The 14,448-nt window shown below is 46.5% G+C and overlaps 1 protein-coding gene across 2 annotated transcripts in view; it reads right to left on the reverse strand.

Moving 5' to 3' along the window:
- Positions 1 to 14,448, reverse strand: part of NUP133 (nucleoporin 133) — a 238,180-nt gene that overhangs the window by 13,674 nt on the left and 210,058 nt on the right. The gene's annotated exons all lie outside the window — the stretch shown is intronic.

Below are 14,448 nucleotides of genomic sequence, written 5' to 3' on the forward strand. Positions count from 1 at the left end.
ACTGTGTAATGTTATCTTTGTAAAACAGATAATATTGCAAATGTACCATCATCCTGGGTTGGAGTGAATACTGTAGGTAATAATGCAGAGTAACTGTAGAGTAAACCCTGCACCTGGGGAGAGTGTGTCACTAGATATTCATCCCCCTCAACCCCCCTCCTCCTCCTCCTCCCCCTCCCCTGTTGAAGCTGTCAGCACAGAGATTGGGACAGTGGAGGACAGAAATCACATTTTGTCTCCTCACCCTGATCAGCTAATGAGAAGTGCTGCTTTTTTTTTTTTTTTTCAATTTATTTTTTTATTGAAGCGTCATGCATAACACATTTTCCATAAAAAGAAAATACAATACAAAGACAAAACGGCAATATAATAAAATGGTACAAGTATATAACACTATATAGTAAGTTGTCATTATAAGTTACATTGTAGCAATGTAATATCTTTTACAAATATACTCAGCGGATATATGTTCATTTGTATAAACAATATATAACAAATTAGATGAAATTAAAATAAATAAAAGAGAGAAATAATAAAAAAAAAAGAAAAAAAAAAGTCTCTCCTCCTCCCCACTTCAGAAGTACTGCTTTTAAAGCAGAACAGCAAACAGACCCAAGTTTGGAATCTGTGAGGGGGATAATCAGCGAGGCAGGTCTGGAAGGTAAATCAGATAGAATTTTTGTGGAAAATTTACTCATATAGGGAAAAAGTGGTCGCAGGCGTGCCTCCAGCTAAAGGTGCTGAAAGGCAGCTTGTAATACCTCAGATCTACAGAACAGGGCTCCTGAAAATAGCACATGAGAGCCCCTTAGCAGGGCATTTGGGGATGAGACGAACCAGAGCCCGATTGATACATAATTTCTACTGGCCCGCCATACTGTGGGAGGCAGACGATTACCATGCATGCCAGGTAGTTGGAAAGTCTGGTGATGTGGGACAGGCTCCTCTCATTTCCCTTCCCAGCATATCTGAGCCCTTTGAGAGGATTGCGGTTGATATTGTGGGGCCCCTAGCCATCCCCAGCAGCTCAGGAAAACAGTACATTTTGACTGTTGTAGATCATGCTACAAGGTACCCAGAAGTTGTAGCTCTTTCTTCCATTCATGCAGACAGGGTAGCAGATGAGCTTATCACCATTTTTTCTCGGGTGGGGTTTCCCAAGATTATGTTAACTGATCAGGGTACCCAGTTCATGTCCCGCCTCATGCAGAGCCTCTGCCAAAAGAAGCAGGTGAATGATCTAATAACATCGCCGTATCATCGGGCCACCAATGGGTTCCAGAACGTTTTAATAGCACCCTGAAACAAATGTTGAGGACTTTTGTGAAGTCCCATGAAGAGACTGAGAGAGATTCTTGCCACACCTCCTATTTGCATACCGAGAGACACCGCAAGAATCAACTGGCTTCTCACCCTTTGAACTCCTGTATGGGCGCCAGGTGTGCAGCTCCTTGGATTTAGTCAGGGAAGAATGGGAAAGAAAACTGATCACCCCTGAAAAATCAGTAGTACACTATGTCATGCAGTTCAGGGAGAAGATGCAGTGCCTAATGGGAATAGCACAGAGCAACCTGAAGGCTGTGCAAGCAAAACAAAAACTTTGGTATGACTGCAGCGCTAAGGAACGCATATTTGAGGTGGGGCAGAAGGTCATACATACACACACACACAGTCAGGTGCATAAACATTGGGACATTGACAGAATTTTCATATTTTGGCCTCTATTCACCACCACAATGGCTTTGAAATGAAACAAACAAGATGTGCTTTAACTGCAGACTTTCAGATTTAATTTGAGGGTAATTACATCCTTAAAAAGTGGGAGGCACATATAGAAACCGTTGTAATTCCTACACCGTTCACCTGATTTGGATGTAATTACCCTCAAATTAAATCTGAAAGTCTGCAGTTAAAAACACATCTTGTTTGTTTCATTTCAAAGCCATTGTGGTGGTGAATAGAGGCCAAAATATGACTATTCTGTCAATGTCCCAATATTTACGCACCTGACTGTATAGCAGCACAGATGGTGTAATGGTTAGCATTACTGCTACACAGCACTGAGGTTGTGGGTTTGAAACCCACCACGGCTCTAACTGCGTGGAGTTTGTATATTCTCCCTGTGCTTGCGAGGGTTTCCTCCGGGTACTCCGGTTTCCTCCCACACTCCAAAAATATACTGGTAGGTTAATTGGCCCCCAACAAAAATTAATCTTAGTGTGTATGTGTGTGTGCTTGTGATGGGGAATATAGACTGTAAGCTCCACTGGGGCAGGGACTGATGTGAATGGCCAAATATTCTCTGTAAAAGTGCTGCGGAATAAGTGTGCGCTAGATAATTAACTGGTAATAATAAATTTTATAATATGAGATATGGTAAGAACTTACCTTTGTTATCTCTATTTCTACGAAGTCCATAGGGTTCCACAGGATGCCTTGGGTTATAGGTGATGACGTCAGGCATTGGGCACCATAGAGTTAAGTTTTCAGCCTCCCAGGATGCACTAGGGTCCCCCTCCTATACCCCGCCCCCGAGCCAAGGCATCTCAGTTACGTACCAAGCCATAGGCAGGAGGAGAAGGAAGAGCGAGAAAAAAGATCTGGACACACACAAGAATCACATTCTCACCAGAGGGAGACGGAAAAACCGGTGACCAGAGCAAAGCCCATCTGCACAACAGGTGCGACAGGGCGGGAGTCCTGTGGAACCCTATGGACTTCGTAGAAATAGAGATAACAAGGGTAAGTTCTTACCATATCTCATATTTTCTACTTCAGGGTCCATAGGGTATCCACAGGATACCTTGGGGATGCCCCAAAGCAGTATCCTTCAAGGGTGGGGACGCTCCTGTGCTGAAAGGAGAATCCGCCTCCCGAAGGAAGCATCCTGAGAGGCAAAGGTGTCAAATGCGTAATACTTCACAAAGGTATGGACAGAGGACCACGTGGCAGCCTTGCAGATCTGGACTGCAGAGGCACCACGTCGAGCTGCCCACGAAGGACCCACAGACCTAGTGGAATGAGCCCTCACAGAGGATGGAACTGGCAGGCCTTCATGAAGATCAGCTTCTGAAATTGCCATACGGATCCAAGCTGCCAAAGTTTGCTTTGAAGCAGGCCAACCCTTTTTACGGAAGCCATATAGAGGACAAACAAGGCGTCCGGCTTCCTAAACGAAAAAGTGCGGTCAACATAAATCCTTAAGGCCCGCACAACGTCCAAAGTGGCCTCACCCACCGACAGGTCAGGTGAGTTAAAAGCCGGCACAACGATTTTCTCGTTGATATGAAAACGGGAAACAACTTTGGGAAGAAAATCAGAACGAGTGCGCAGCACCGCCCTGTTCCCATGAAAAATCAAGAAAGGGGGTCTACAAGAGAGAGCCCCTAAATCAGAAACACCTCTGGTCGAAGCGATGGCCAGAAGGAAAATTGTTTTAGCTGTCAGCCATTGAAGATCCACTGAGCCCAGTGGTTCAAACGGCGGTCCCTGGAGAGCCCTCAGGACCACAGCTAAATCCCAAGGCGCCACCGGTGGAACAAACGGGGGCTGAATTCGAAGAACACCTTGCATAAAGGTGCGCACATCAGGGATTGTAGCAATCCTACGATGGAACCAGACAGACAGGACAGATACCTGCACCTTCAAAGAAGCAAGGCGAAGCCCATGGTCTAGTCCCGCCTGTAGGAAGGCTAGCACTCTAGACAGACTGAACTCCCGAGGTGCACACCTCTACTAGTGCCGCCCGACTTCAGGTTCCTCCTTGCCGATTTATGTAGGCCACGGTGGTGGCGTTGTCCGACTGGACCTGCACTGGATGACCCTGGAGAACCCGATGGGCCTGCTGGAGAGCATTGAAAACGGCGCGGAGTTCCAAGATGTTTATCGGAAGCTCCTTTTCCGCCTGAGTCCATCTGCCCTGGAACAAGTGTGGACCCGAGACCGCTCCCCAGCCCCGAAGACTGGCGTCCGTTGTCAATGGGACCCAGTTCGCCACCCAAAACGGACGACCCTTGTTGAGATGGGTCGTCTGCAACCACCAGGCAAGGGACAGGCGAACCTCCGGAGTGAGCACCATCGTCTGGGATTTGAGACTCTGAGGCAGTCCATTCCATTTGGACAGGATCAATTGCTGCAGAGGTCTGGAGTGAAACTGGGCATATTCCACCATGTCGAATACGGACACCATGGAGCCCAGTAACCTCATTGCCGAGTGAAGAGACACACGGCGACTCTGCAGACAACTGTGCACCCTCAACTGCAAGGCAAAGATCTTTTCACCCGTCACAAAGATCCTCTGCTGACTGGAGTCCAACAAGGCTCCGAGGTGCAGAATCCTCTGAGACGGGAACAGGGAGGACTTTTGCCAGTTTATCAACCAGCCGTGCCGTTGCTGTACTGCAATCGTCAAATCCAGATGGTGTAGAAGGAGCTCTGGTGATCCAGCTACCAACAGAAGGTCGTCTAGGTACGGCAACATGCGGACTCCCTGCAGCCGCAGGGACGCCGCCATGACCGCCATAACCTTGGTGAACACACGTGGTGCTGTCGCCAGGCCAAAAGGTAACGCCCGGAACTGGAAGTGATCGTTGCGGATTGCAAACATGAGGAACTGTTGATGGCGTGAAAGAATAGGTATATGCAGGTAAGCGTCCTGTATGTCCAACGACACCATGTAATCCCCGGGTTCTAGCGCCAGAATTATGGACCGTAGGCACCCGCAAGGACTGGTTGAGTGCTTTGAGGTTGAGGATCGGACAGTACAACCCATTGGGTTTCTGCACCAAAAACAGATTGGAATAGAAACCCAGGCCCCTCTGGGAGACAGGAACAGCCTGGAGCATAATGTGCAAAACCTTCCGCAGTTCCGTGGCTTTGTTCCGGTCTGATGGAAGACCCGTGGTGAAGAATCGGGATGGGGGTCTGTGCTAAAAGGAGAGGGCATACCCGTGAGAAACCACCTCGTGAACCCAATTGTCTGTCATGGTTGCCGACCAACACTGGGCGAACCGTAGCAGGCGGCCTCCCACTTTGGGATTCCCCCAAAGGGAAGCCTGGACCGTCAGGCCGCAGGTTTGTCATCGGACTTAGGGGCCGGGACGTCTGATACTCCAGGCCTGCTTCCGGGGCTTGGCCGATTTCTTGGGGCCAGCCTGTCGGGGAAAGGACTGTGCTTTAGGTCTACCCTGGGCCCTGTAAGGCCGAAAGGAAGACGTTCCTGAACTGGAAGGAACTGCAGCAGATGGGAGACATGCTGATTTGGCTGCCGCCAGCGTGGCTACAATTTTGTCCAGATCCAGACCAAATAGGACTTCTCCATTAAAAGGCAAAGCTTCCAAGCCCTTTTTGGAATCAGCGTCCGCCTTCCAAGATCGCAACCATAAGGTGCGATGAGCCGCCACAGCTGCCGAAGAAATCCGAGAAGTCAGGGTACCGATATCTAAAGCCGCTTCATTGATATAAGTGGCCGAATCCCGGAAATTGCCTATCAACTCGGTCTGTTCAGCCGAACAGTCGAATCCAATGACGCCTCCAAACTATCAGCCCAGCGCTCCATAGCTCTGGCTACCCAACAAATGGCCATAGCCGGCCTGGCTGCCCCCCCCCCCCGCAAGGGAATAAACAGACTTTAGGCAGATTTCCACCTTACGGTCCGTGGCATCCTTTAAGGAGGACATGGAGGGCATGGGCAACGTGGCACTTCGGACCAGGCGTGTCACATGAGAATCCACCTGTGGCGGGGATTCCCACTTAGCAAAATAATTGTCCGCAAACGGATAAGCCACTGCTAAACGTCTTTGGGGCTGATACCGTTTGCCAGGATGTTTCCACGCCTCCTCTAAGTGGTCTACCAATTGACCCGAAAGAGGAAACACCCTTAACATCTTTGAAAAAGGCATATTTGGATTTTGATACTGGAGGTTCATCATCCTCAATAACTAAAGCTGTGCAGACTGCACGAATAAGGCCAGGTATATAAACCTTAGACTTAGCGTCCGACTCTTTAGTACGGAGAGGTTCCTGGTCCGAAAGATCCAGAATCTCCCCATCGGTCGTCCCCTCGTCATCCTCATAAGGAGTGGACAGAGACGCCACCGGCCGCTTATGAGGCCGCAACGCAGACTCCCATTGTAACACGTCTGACAAATGCTACACAGAACTTGTCAGAGAATTAACCCATGCAGGCTCCTGAGAGACCTGAGGAGGGGAAATAGGGAGACTATGGGGTACCATCAGTTGTCTCGGGAACCCCTGCATGGGTGACGACACCACTGACTGCTGGGACAATCCCATCTGAGGGAACGCAGGTTGCGGAGCTAACTGGCCCACTAGGGTTGTAAGCGCTTTAGCGAAACAAGCCCAGGGCGGTTCCTGAACCGGAGCCGTGACAGTAATTGGCCGCGTCAATAAAAAACACTGCCGATATAGCCCCTCCGCGCTACCCTGCCCCTCCGCTATAGGTACCTTACACGTAGTACATAGAAGCTGGAGAGGAAAATCACTCTCAGACATGATGGTAAGTATGTGACCCCTCTCACTGATACGCGTTAGTATAGTGGGAGAACCGCCCTGCAATCACCGCACAGCAAGGGCTTTAGCAGAAGAGGAGCAGGGACAGTGAAAAGGCTGACAGTAGAAAGTGAAAGTACAGGCAGCAGATGCTAGCAGCAGTCACATACAATGCAAAGAAATTAATCCCTGCACTATCAGCGCTAATCCTCAACTACGCTGCATACACAGACCTGTTCCAACGGAGGAGAGGTACACCGGGGGACCCAGACCATGATGCCACCGATCAGCAGCTTCCAGCAGCGTTCACCATGCTTCCATAAAGATGGCCACCGAGGAGCAGAGAGGAGGCCGGCCTGGGGGAGGAGCGCTGCCACAGAGCCAATCGGCAGGAGCACAGAGGGCTGTGTGCAGCGGGGGAGGCGTCGGCTGTGTACAGGGAAGGCGCGCTCCCCTGGCATGCAATTAACCCCTGGGACGCGCAGCGCTACCGCTCAGCTGCGGTCCGCTGTCCCAGGGGGGGTAGTGGAAGCGCAGGTCCGTAACCTGGCTCCACGCTGCAGCCCCCCTGCCTGGGGACTCCGGACCATGTTCCAGCGGGGACCCACCGCGGGACCCCGCTGCTTACCTGCTGTCCCCCTTAAATCCGGCCATGGTCCCAAACATCTGGGGTCACCGCTAGCTGTGACCCCAGATGCCTACCATCATCCCTGGATCAGTACCGGCATTCTGGTACCGGCGGGGTTGTAGGAAAGACAGCATGGACGTCAAGAATGACTGTCCATACTGTACCTCCAGATGTGCAGCCACAGCTGCCTTGTTGAAAACTTCAGGGGCTATCCTTAGCCCCCTCTAAACAGGTGCATCCGACTCCGAGCCGGGCACCAACGAAACTGAGATGCCTTGGCTCGGGGGCGGGGTATTGGAGGGGGACCCTAGTGCATCCTGGGAGGCTGAAAACTTTAACTCTATGGTGCCCGATGCCTGACGTCATCACCTATACCCCAAGGTATCCTGTGGATACCCTATGGACCCTGAAGTAGAAAAAAATAAAATATAATATATATATATATATATACACACATATACATACACACACACACGTATACAGTATATATATAGCGCGAGAGAGGTCTAAATACAAGGAAATCTAGAAAATATTTTTATAACGTAACAGCATGATGAAATTAAAAGTTGAGCCGTAAATGAAATTACGTTGGACCACTCTTCCTTTTTTTCCAACTCACCCTTATCAAATACATTTTTTTAAACATTTCATCTGTTTATAAAATTTTCCAATAATGACATAACATTCTTGTACGACTGCATTTAAAAAATTGGCATAAGCTATTTAACCATTGTATCAATGAAAACCAAGTGAAAGAGATACAAGGAGGGGTAGGAGGCGTGGGGGGGGGGGGGGGGGAAGAGGCAAAAAGAGGAGGGCACGGAGAATCAACAGAATCTCCACCAGCAGGAAACAAGCAAAATATATATGAAGTACAGTGAAAATGGAACAGCAGGGTCACCGACAAAGTTACTAGAGGTAAAACCTAGATGTAGAAACTTTTGGAAAACAATCTAAAACTTAATTTGAAGTGGTGGCAGGGATTGGATGTGAGAGGAACAGGGAAATATATTGTGAAAGAGCTACGTCTTTATAGCATCTATGGGTCAGTAGTTCAGGAGCAAATCTGGACCATCAGGTCCAAAAGAGGTAGTAATTTCTGAGGGAAAAATGGTGACAGGTAGGGAAAAATGGAGGCAAAAGAAATGGGACAGGACACTAAACCAGAGGCAGGCAGGAAATAATGGAGGCAGATGAAATGAGACAGGACACTAAAACGTTCTTCAGAAACATGGGAGTAATAACTACAATGTCCAGGAAAAACACATGCTGTACGGGGGATATAGGGATAATGACAAGTCCAATCAAATGACAAGGGTCTGGAAGAGAAAGAACAAGAATACTACAAGTGTTAGTGATCATGGGAAGGGAACAAAAAGGAGCCGAAAAAAAAGATGAAAATGCCAGCAATCAGGTAATGTCTGTATTAGATGAATTGTTACTTTTCCTCAACGATTGTTTGAGTCAATCCTCCACCACAACCAGCCGAATATCCATTGAAAAGGCTAAAGGAAGCGGACTCTTATGGAAGGTTAGCCATTGTGGAAGATAAATCAGTGGAAGGTCAAACGTCTCTTGGAATAAGTCTAGATCAGTCAGTAATTGGATGGTATGCAAGGTTCAATATATCTGATATTCCTCACATGGAGTGCATCCATTAGGAGCTTCAACATTCGGCGGCATTGGAGGGTATGCCACAAGTGGTCCGATCATGCAGCTGTCAAAACACACATCATCCAGGTGCCTCATACGGTCTTCTTTTGGAAAAAAAATGCAACCTACAGATGAAGTTATGTAAGAGTTCAATCAAAACTCTCTCTAAGGGAAAACCTGTGATGTCAATAGCACCGTAAGTGCCCGTTACGTGTACAACTGCAGCACATCGTGCCAAACTTAATCCCCCCCCCCCCCCACGGGTCTAATTGCAAAATTCTGAATATAGATGGATCTTCCAATTTTCAGCAAATTGTGCATCCCTTGCAGCCTGCATACGCAACCCAGTTTACGGCAAAATAAATGGCAACTGGGCATTCATGTTGTGTTTTTTTGTGCGTGTGTTGACAGTTGTGGGCTATTAAGAAGAGAGCGTATGAAGATAATCTGATTTCAGTCAAATCTTCTGCACCAAGAAAGGGGCTAATAGTTTTAACAGCTGCTCTTGTAATTGAAGGGCTGGGGGCAGTGCAGTCTTAGATGTGGCAGACTCAGAATGCAGGAATTTGGACACATTGACTCCAGAGCATTGTAAGTGTCTACAATTGGACCGCTTTATTTGCAATTTAGAATCAGGCCTTACGTCTGCTTCCGTGATTTAAGCCAAATGAGTCCGGCTTGCTGAGACTGCCAAAGATGACATTGTTGCCTTAACATGACAAACATCCAATGCCACATCAATTAGGTACTCTGGTGGAACATTTATGCGGCACCCTAAAGTAAGTTAATGCTGCTCTCATTGTACTGGATTGATGAAAGCTGTAGCAGTCACTTGTGTGCACTGCTTTACTCACCCTTACATAGACCATGATAGATGTAAAGGATGTCCAAGCAGTGACAAAAATGGCCCTCCACCCACCAGATCTTACTGGACACTGCACTAGCGATAGTAATGGTAGTGGACCTGTACAACACTAAAATGTAGGCATTCACATCTGGAGGTAAATCTTCTTTTTCCCAATTGTGAAGGGGATATCCTAACTGAGATCGGAATAACTGGATATAAATTGGAGCGTGGAACTTATGGTCCAGCCTTGATTGCAACTAGCTGACAAAGGGCCTGATTCACTATTGATCGCTATTCTGCTTATACGCACGCAACGCAGTTGCTAATATCATTATCAGTGGTGACATGTAAAGGTTTGCATTCGCATTGCGATCGCAGCCTGACATAAAGACGCCCACTTCCCCTTAGTCGCATCCGTATACTCGGCCAACAGAGAAAATCGGTAACATCGGACAGTTAATGAAGCACTGACCTTACTCAGGAATGGCTTACTTCAGCACACGCTATGAGGCCTCAGGCAGCATCTAGTGTCGTAGTGGCTAATTTATGCACGCCCCTGCAACGCTGTTGAAATGCACTAGCACGCCTGCATTCACCCAGCAGGTGCACAGGTGTACTCATTACTCATTGGCACATTTTAAAAGATCCACAGGTGGAGCTAATTATTTCACTTGCAATTCTGTGAGGAGACCTTGAAAACGTGCACTGTCTGAGGACAGAGTTTGAGAAACTGTGCTCTAACCAAAGCTGGTTCCTCTAGCTCAACTGCCACATGACCCCAAGAATCCCGGACAATTAAACTTGGGAGACTGGATCTGGTCAACCCCTCTACGGCAGCTGGGGAAGGAGACCTCCACAACTCCTAGCAGCTAGAAACCCCTAAACCAGTACTTGCTGCATACCACGTGCAGAAGGGTAGTGTTTGCAACTGAAGTGTTAAGAGTCTTCCAGGTAGGAGGTAAATTCAGAGTAAGGAACCCAGGATTCTGACCTAAGATAGCAGCTGTACCTAAAATGGCCCCCTCAGCTACATTAGTCCTTAGTGGGATCTTACTGTATACAGTAACCTTAACCCTAATGGAAACAGAGCCCTGGTTCTGGAGCCACCACGACTTTACCCAATAACCTCCCCCAGTTTACTTGCTGCAGCCTTCTTGTGCACAATGGTTGCAGACTTGGCAGTGACTACTCCCCTTAAAGGTCTCCCAACATAGAAAGTGGGGGCCAGGCATCCTGGGCCTTCACTTCTACACTGTGCAACATAAGAGCCCCTACATTTGCAGGAGGAGCTACAGACATGTTTAAGATAAAAAGTTCCAGCATTCCTGAATCCATGCTCCATACAGATGTGTCCACATACATCTAACCTCCGTGCGCTACAAGTCATGTTATACACAATGAGTGAGAGCCATGTGACTCGGTAACGCCAAGTGTCTCTTTGTGAGACACTTTACCTTCAAATGCGTCTTATTTGCACAGCAGTGTGAACAGAACGCACAAGCAGCTTCTGCTGATTAAAATCATATGCGGCAAGCCTATGTGGTGTGTGCAACTGAAGGTGCATCTGTATGTAAAATGCTACGTTACAGTGTCAGTGGCTATGACACTGTAACGTAGCATTTTGCATGCATATACACCCGCAGATGCACACAGAACACAGGACATGACGCATAGAATTTTAATCATCAGTAGCTGCTTGTGCGTTCTATTTACACTGCTGTGCGAATAAGGTACAAAGTCACGCTATGGTATGGCGTGATTAGAAGGGCTGTTTAAAGCGCAAGGTGGCTAGATGTATGTAGACACATCTATATATATCCAGTGTCCCTCAATTAGATGACTGCAAAATGTTTAATGCTAAACACAATGTTGACTCAATTTAGACATTCACATGTGGCTAAGTTGGATACAATTCAAGTGGTTTGTCGACCAAGTGAAATGCAGAAATAATGGTTCTATTACATGTTTAAAAATGTTAGTTAACAACTACTGTATCAGATAAGAATTGGAAATAGTGGGCACTGTTAAGGGTAAAAATAAGGGGTAAAAATATTCTAAACCACGTCTATGACAGGGAAACTGTGACTGAACTAAACCTAAAGCTGGGTACACAGACAAATTTCTCTTGAACTCCCTGACAAACGATATAGTGCATACACACTGTGCAATCTTCCAAATGACTGAACGATATATCTTGCATTGTTTGGTGGTTAGATCGTTAACTATATAATGCTAAAATATTGCCTGGTTGTTCAGTAGAGCATACACACTGCACGATTTGCCGGAAATCTTAAACGAGATTGTCAGATTGAGCTGCATGCACCTGAAGATGCGACGGATGAAGTCACAGGAGTGCGCATAGTGCATACTGGACCCACTTGACGATGTGAACTATTTGTCATTCCAATCAGTCAGAATTGGGCATATCGTCCGAGAAATCATCTAATGTGTACCCAGCTTTTCTGTTCCATAAGAGGAGAGCTATTAAAAGTTTCGGAATACTCCAATAATTTATCACAGTTTGTGAAAATTAAGCACCATAAACTCACTCAACGTAAATACAGTCAGGTGCATAAATATTGGGACATTGACAGAATTTTCATATTTTGGCCTCTATTCACCGCCACAATGGCTTTGAAATGAAACAAACAAGATGTGTTTTTAACTGCAGACTTTCAGATTTAATTTGAGGGTAATTACATCCAAATCAGGTGAACGGTGTAGGAATTACAACGGTTTCTATATGTGCCTCCCACTTTTTAAGGATGTAATTACCCTCAAATTAAATCTGAAAGTCTGCAGTTAAAGCACATCTTGTTTGTTTCATTTCAAAGCCATTGTGGTGGTGAATAGAGGCCAAAATATGAAAATTCTGTCAATGTCCCAATGTTTATGCACCTGACTGTGTGTGTGTGTATGTATGACCTTCTGCCCCATCTCAAATATGCGTTCCTTAGCGCTGCAGTCATACCAAAGTTTTTGTTTTGCTTGCACAGCCTTCAGGTTGCTCTGTGCTATTCCCATTAGGCACTGCATCTTCTCCCTGAACTGCATGACAGTGTACTGGCGATATTTCAGGGGTGATCAGTTTTCTTTCCCATTCTTCCCTGACTAAATCCAAGGAGCTGCACACCTGGCGCCCATACAGGAGTTCAAAGGGTGAGAAGCCAGTTGATTCTTGCGGTGTCTCTCGGTACGCAAATAGGAGGTGTGGCAAGAATCTCTCCCAGTCTCTTCATGGGACTTCACAAAAGTCCTCAACATTTGTTTCAGGGTGCTATTAAAACGTTCTGCAACCCATTGGTGGCCCGATGATACGGCGATGTTATTAGATCATTCACCTGCTTCTTTTGGCAGAGGCTCTGCATGAGGCGGGACATGAACTGGGTACCCTGATCTATTCACCACCACAATGGCTTTGAAATGAAACAAACAAGATGTGCTTTAACTGCAGACTTTCAGATTTCATTTGAGGGTAATTACATCCAAATCAGGTGAACGGTGTAGGAATTACAACGGTTTCTATATGTGCCTCCCACTTTTTAAGGGGCCAAAAGTAATGGGACAAACTAAACAATCCTAAATCTAACTTTCTCTTTTTAATACTTTGTTGCAAATCCTTTGCAGGCAATTACAGCCTGAAGTCTGGAACGCATAGACATCACCAGACGCTGGGTTTCATCCCTGGTGATGCTCTGCCAGGCCTCTACTGCAAATGTCTTCAGTTCCTGCTTGTTCTTGGGGAATTTTCCCTTCAGTTTTGTCTTCATCAATTGAAATGCATGCTCAATTGGATTCAGGTCAGGGGATTGACTTGGCCATTGCATAACATTCCACTTTTTAGCCTTAAAAAACTCTTTGGTTGCATTTGCAGTATGCTTCGGGTCATTGTCCATCTGCACTGTGAAGCGCCATCCAATGAGTTGTAAAGCATTTGACTGAATATGAGCATATAAATATTGCCCGAAACACTTCAGAATTCATTCTGCTGCTTTTGTCAGCAGTCACATCATCAATAAATACAACGGAACCAGTTCCATTGACAGCCATACATGCCCAAGCCATGACACTATCACCACCATGCTTCACTGATGAGGTGGTATGTTTTGGATCATGAGCAGCTCCTTTCCTTCTCCATACTCTTCTCTTCCCATCACTCTGGTACAAGTTGATCTTTGTCTCATCTGTCCATAGGATGTTGTTCCAGAACTGTAATGGCTTTTTTAGATGTTGTTTGGCAAACTCTAATCTGGTCTTCTGTTTTTGTGGCTCACCAACGGTTTATATCTTGTGGTGAACCCTCTATATTCACTCTTGTTAAGTCTTCTCTTGATTGTTGACTTTGACACATTTACAACTACCTCCTGGAGAGTGTCCTTGATTTGGCCAACTGTGAAGGGGTTTTTCTTCACCACGGAAATAATTCTTCTGTCATCCACCACTGCTGTTTCCGTTGTCTTCCAGATCTTTTGGTGTTGCTGAGCTCTCCGGTGCGTTCTTTCTTTTTAAGAATGTTCCAAACAGTTGATTTGGCCACACCTAATGTTTTTGCTCTCTCTCTAATGGGTTTGTTTTGATTTTTCAGCCTAATGATGGCTTGCTTCACTGATAGCGACAGCTCTTTGGATCTCAAATTGAGAGTCGACAGCAACTGATTCCAAATGCAAATGTCACACCTAGAATAAACTCCAGACCTTTTACCTGCTTAATTGATAATGAAATAACGAGGGAATAGCCCACACCTGTCCATGAAATAGCTTTTGAGTTGATAGCCCCATTACTTTTGGCCCCTTAAAAAGTGGGAGGCACA

The sequence above is a fragment of the Taudactylus pleione genome, unplaced genomic scaffold, assembly GCF_031769625.1.
Source record: "Taudactylus pleione unplaced genomic scaffold, aTauple2 ptg000125l, whole genome shotgun sequence".
NCBI lineage: Eukaryota > Metazoa > Chordata > Amphibia > Anura > Myobatrachidae > Taudactylus > Taudactylus pleione.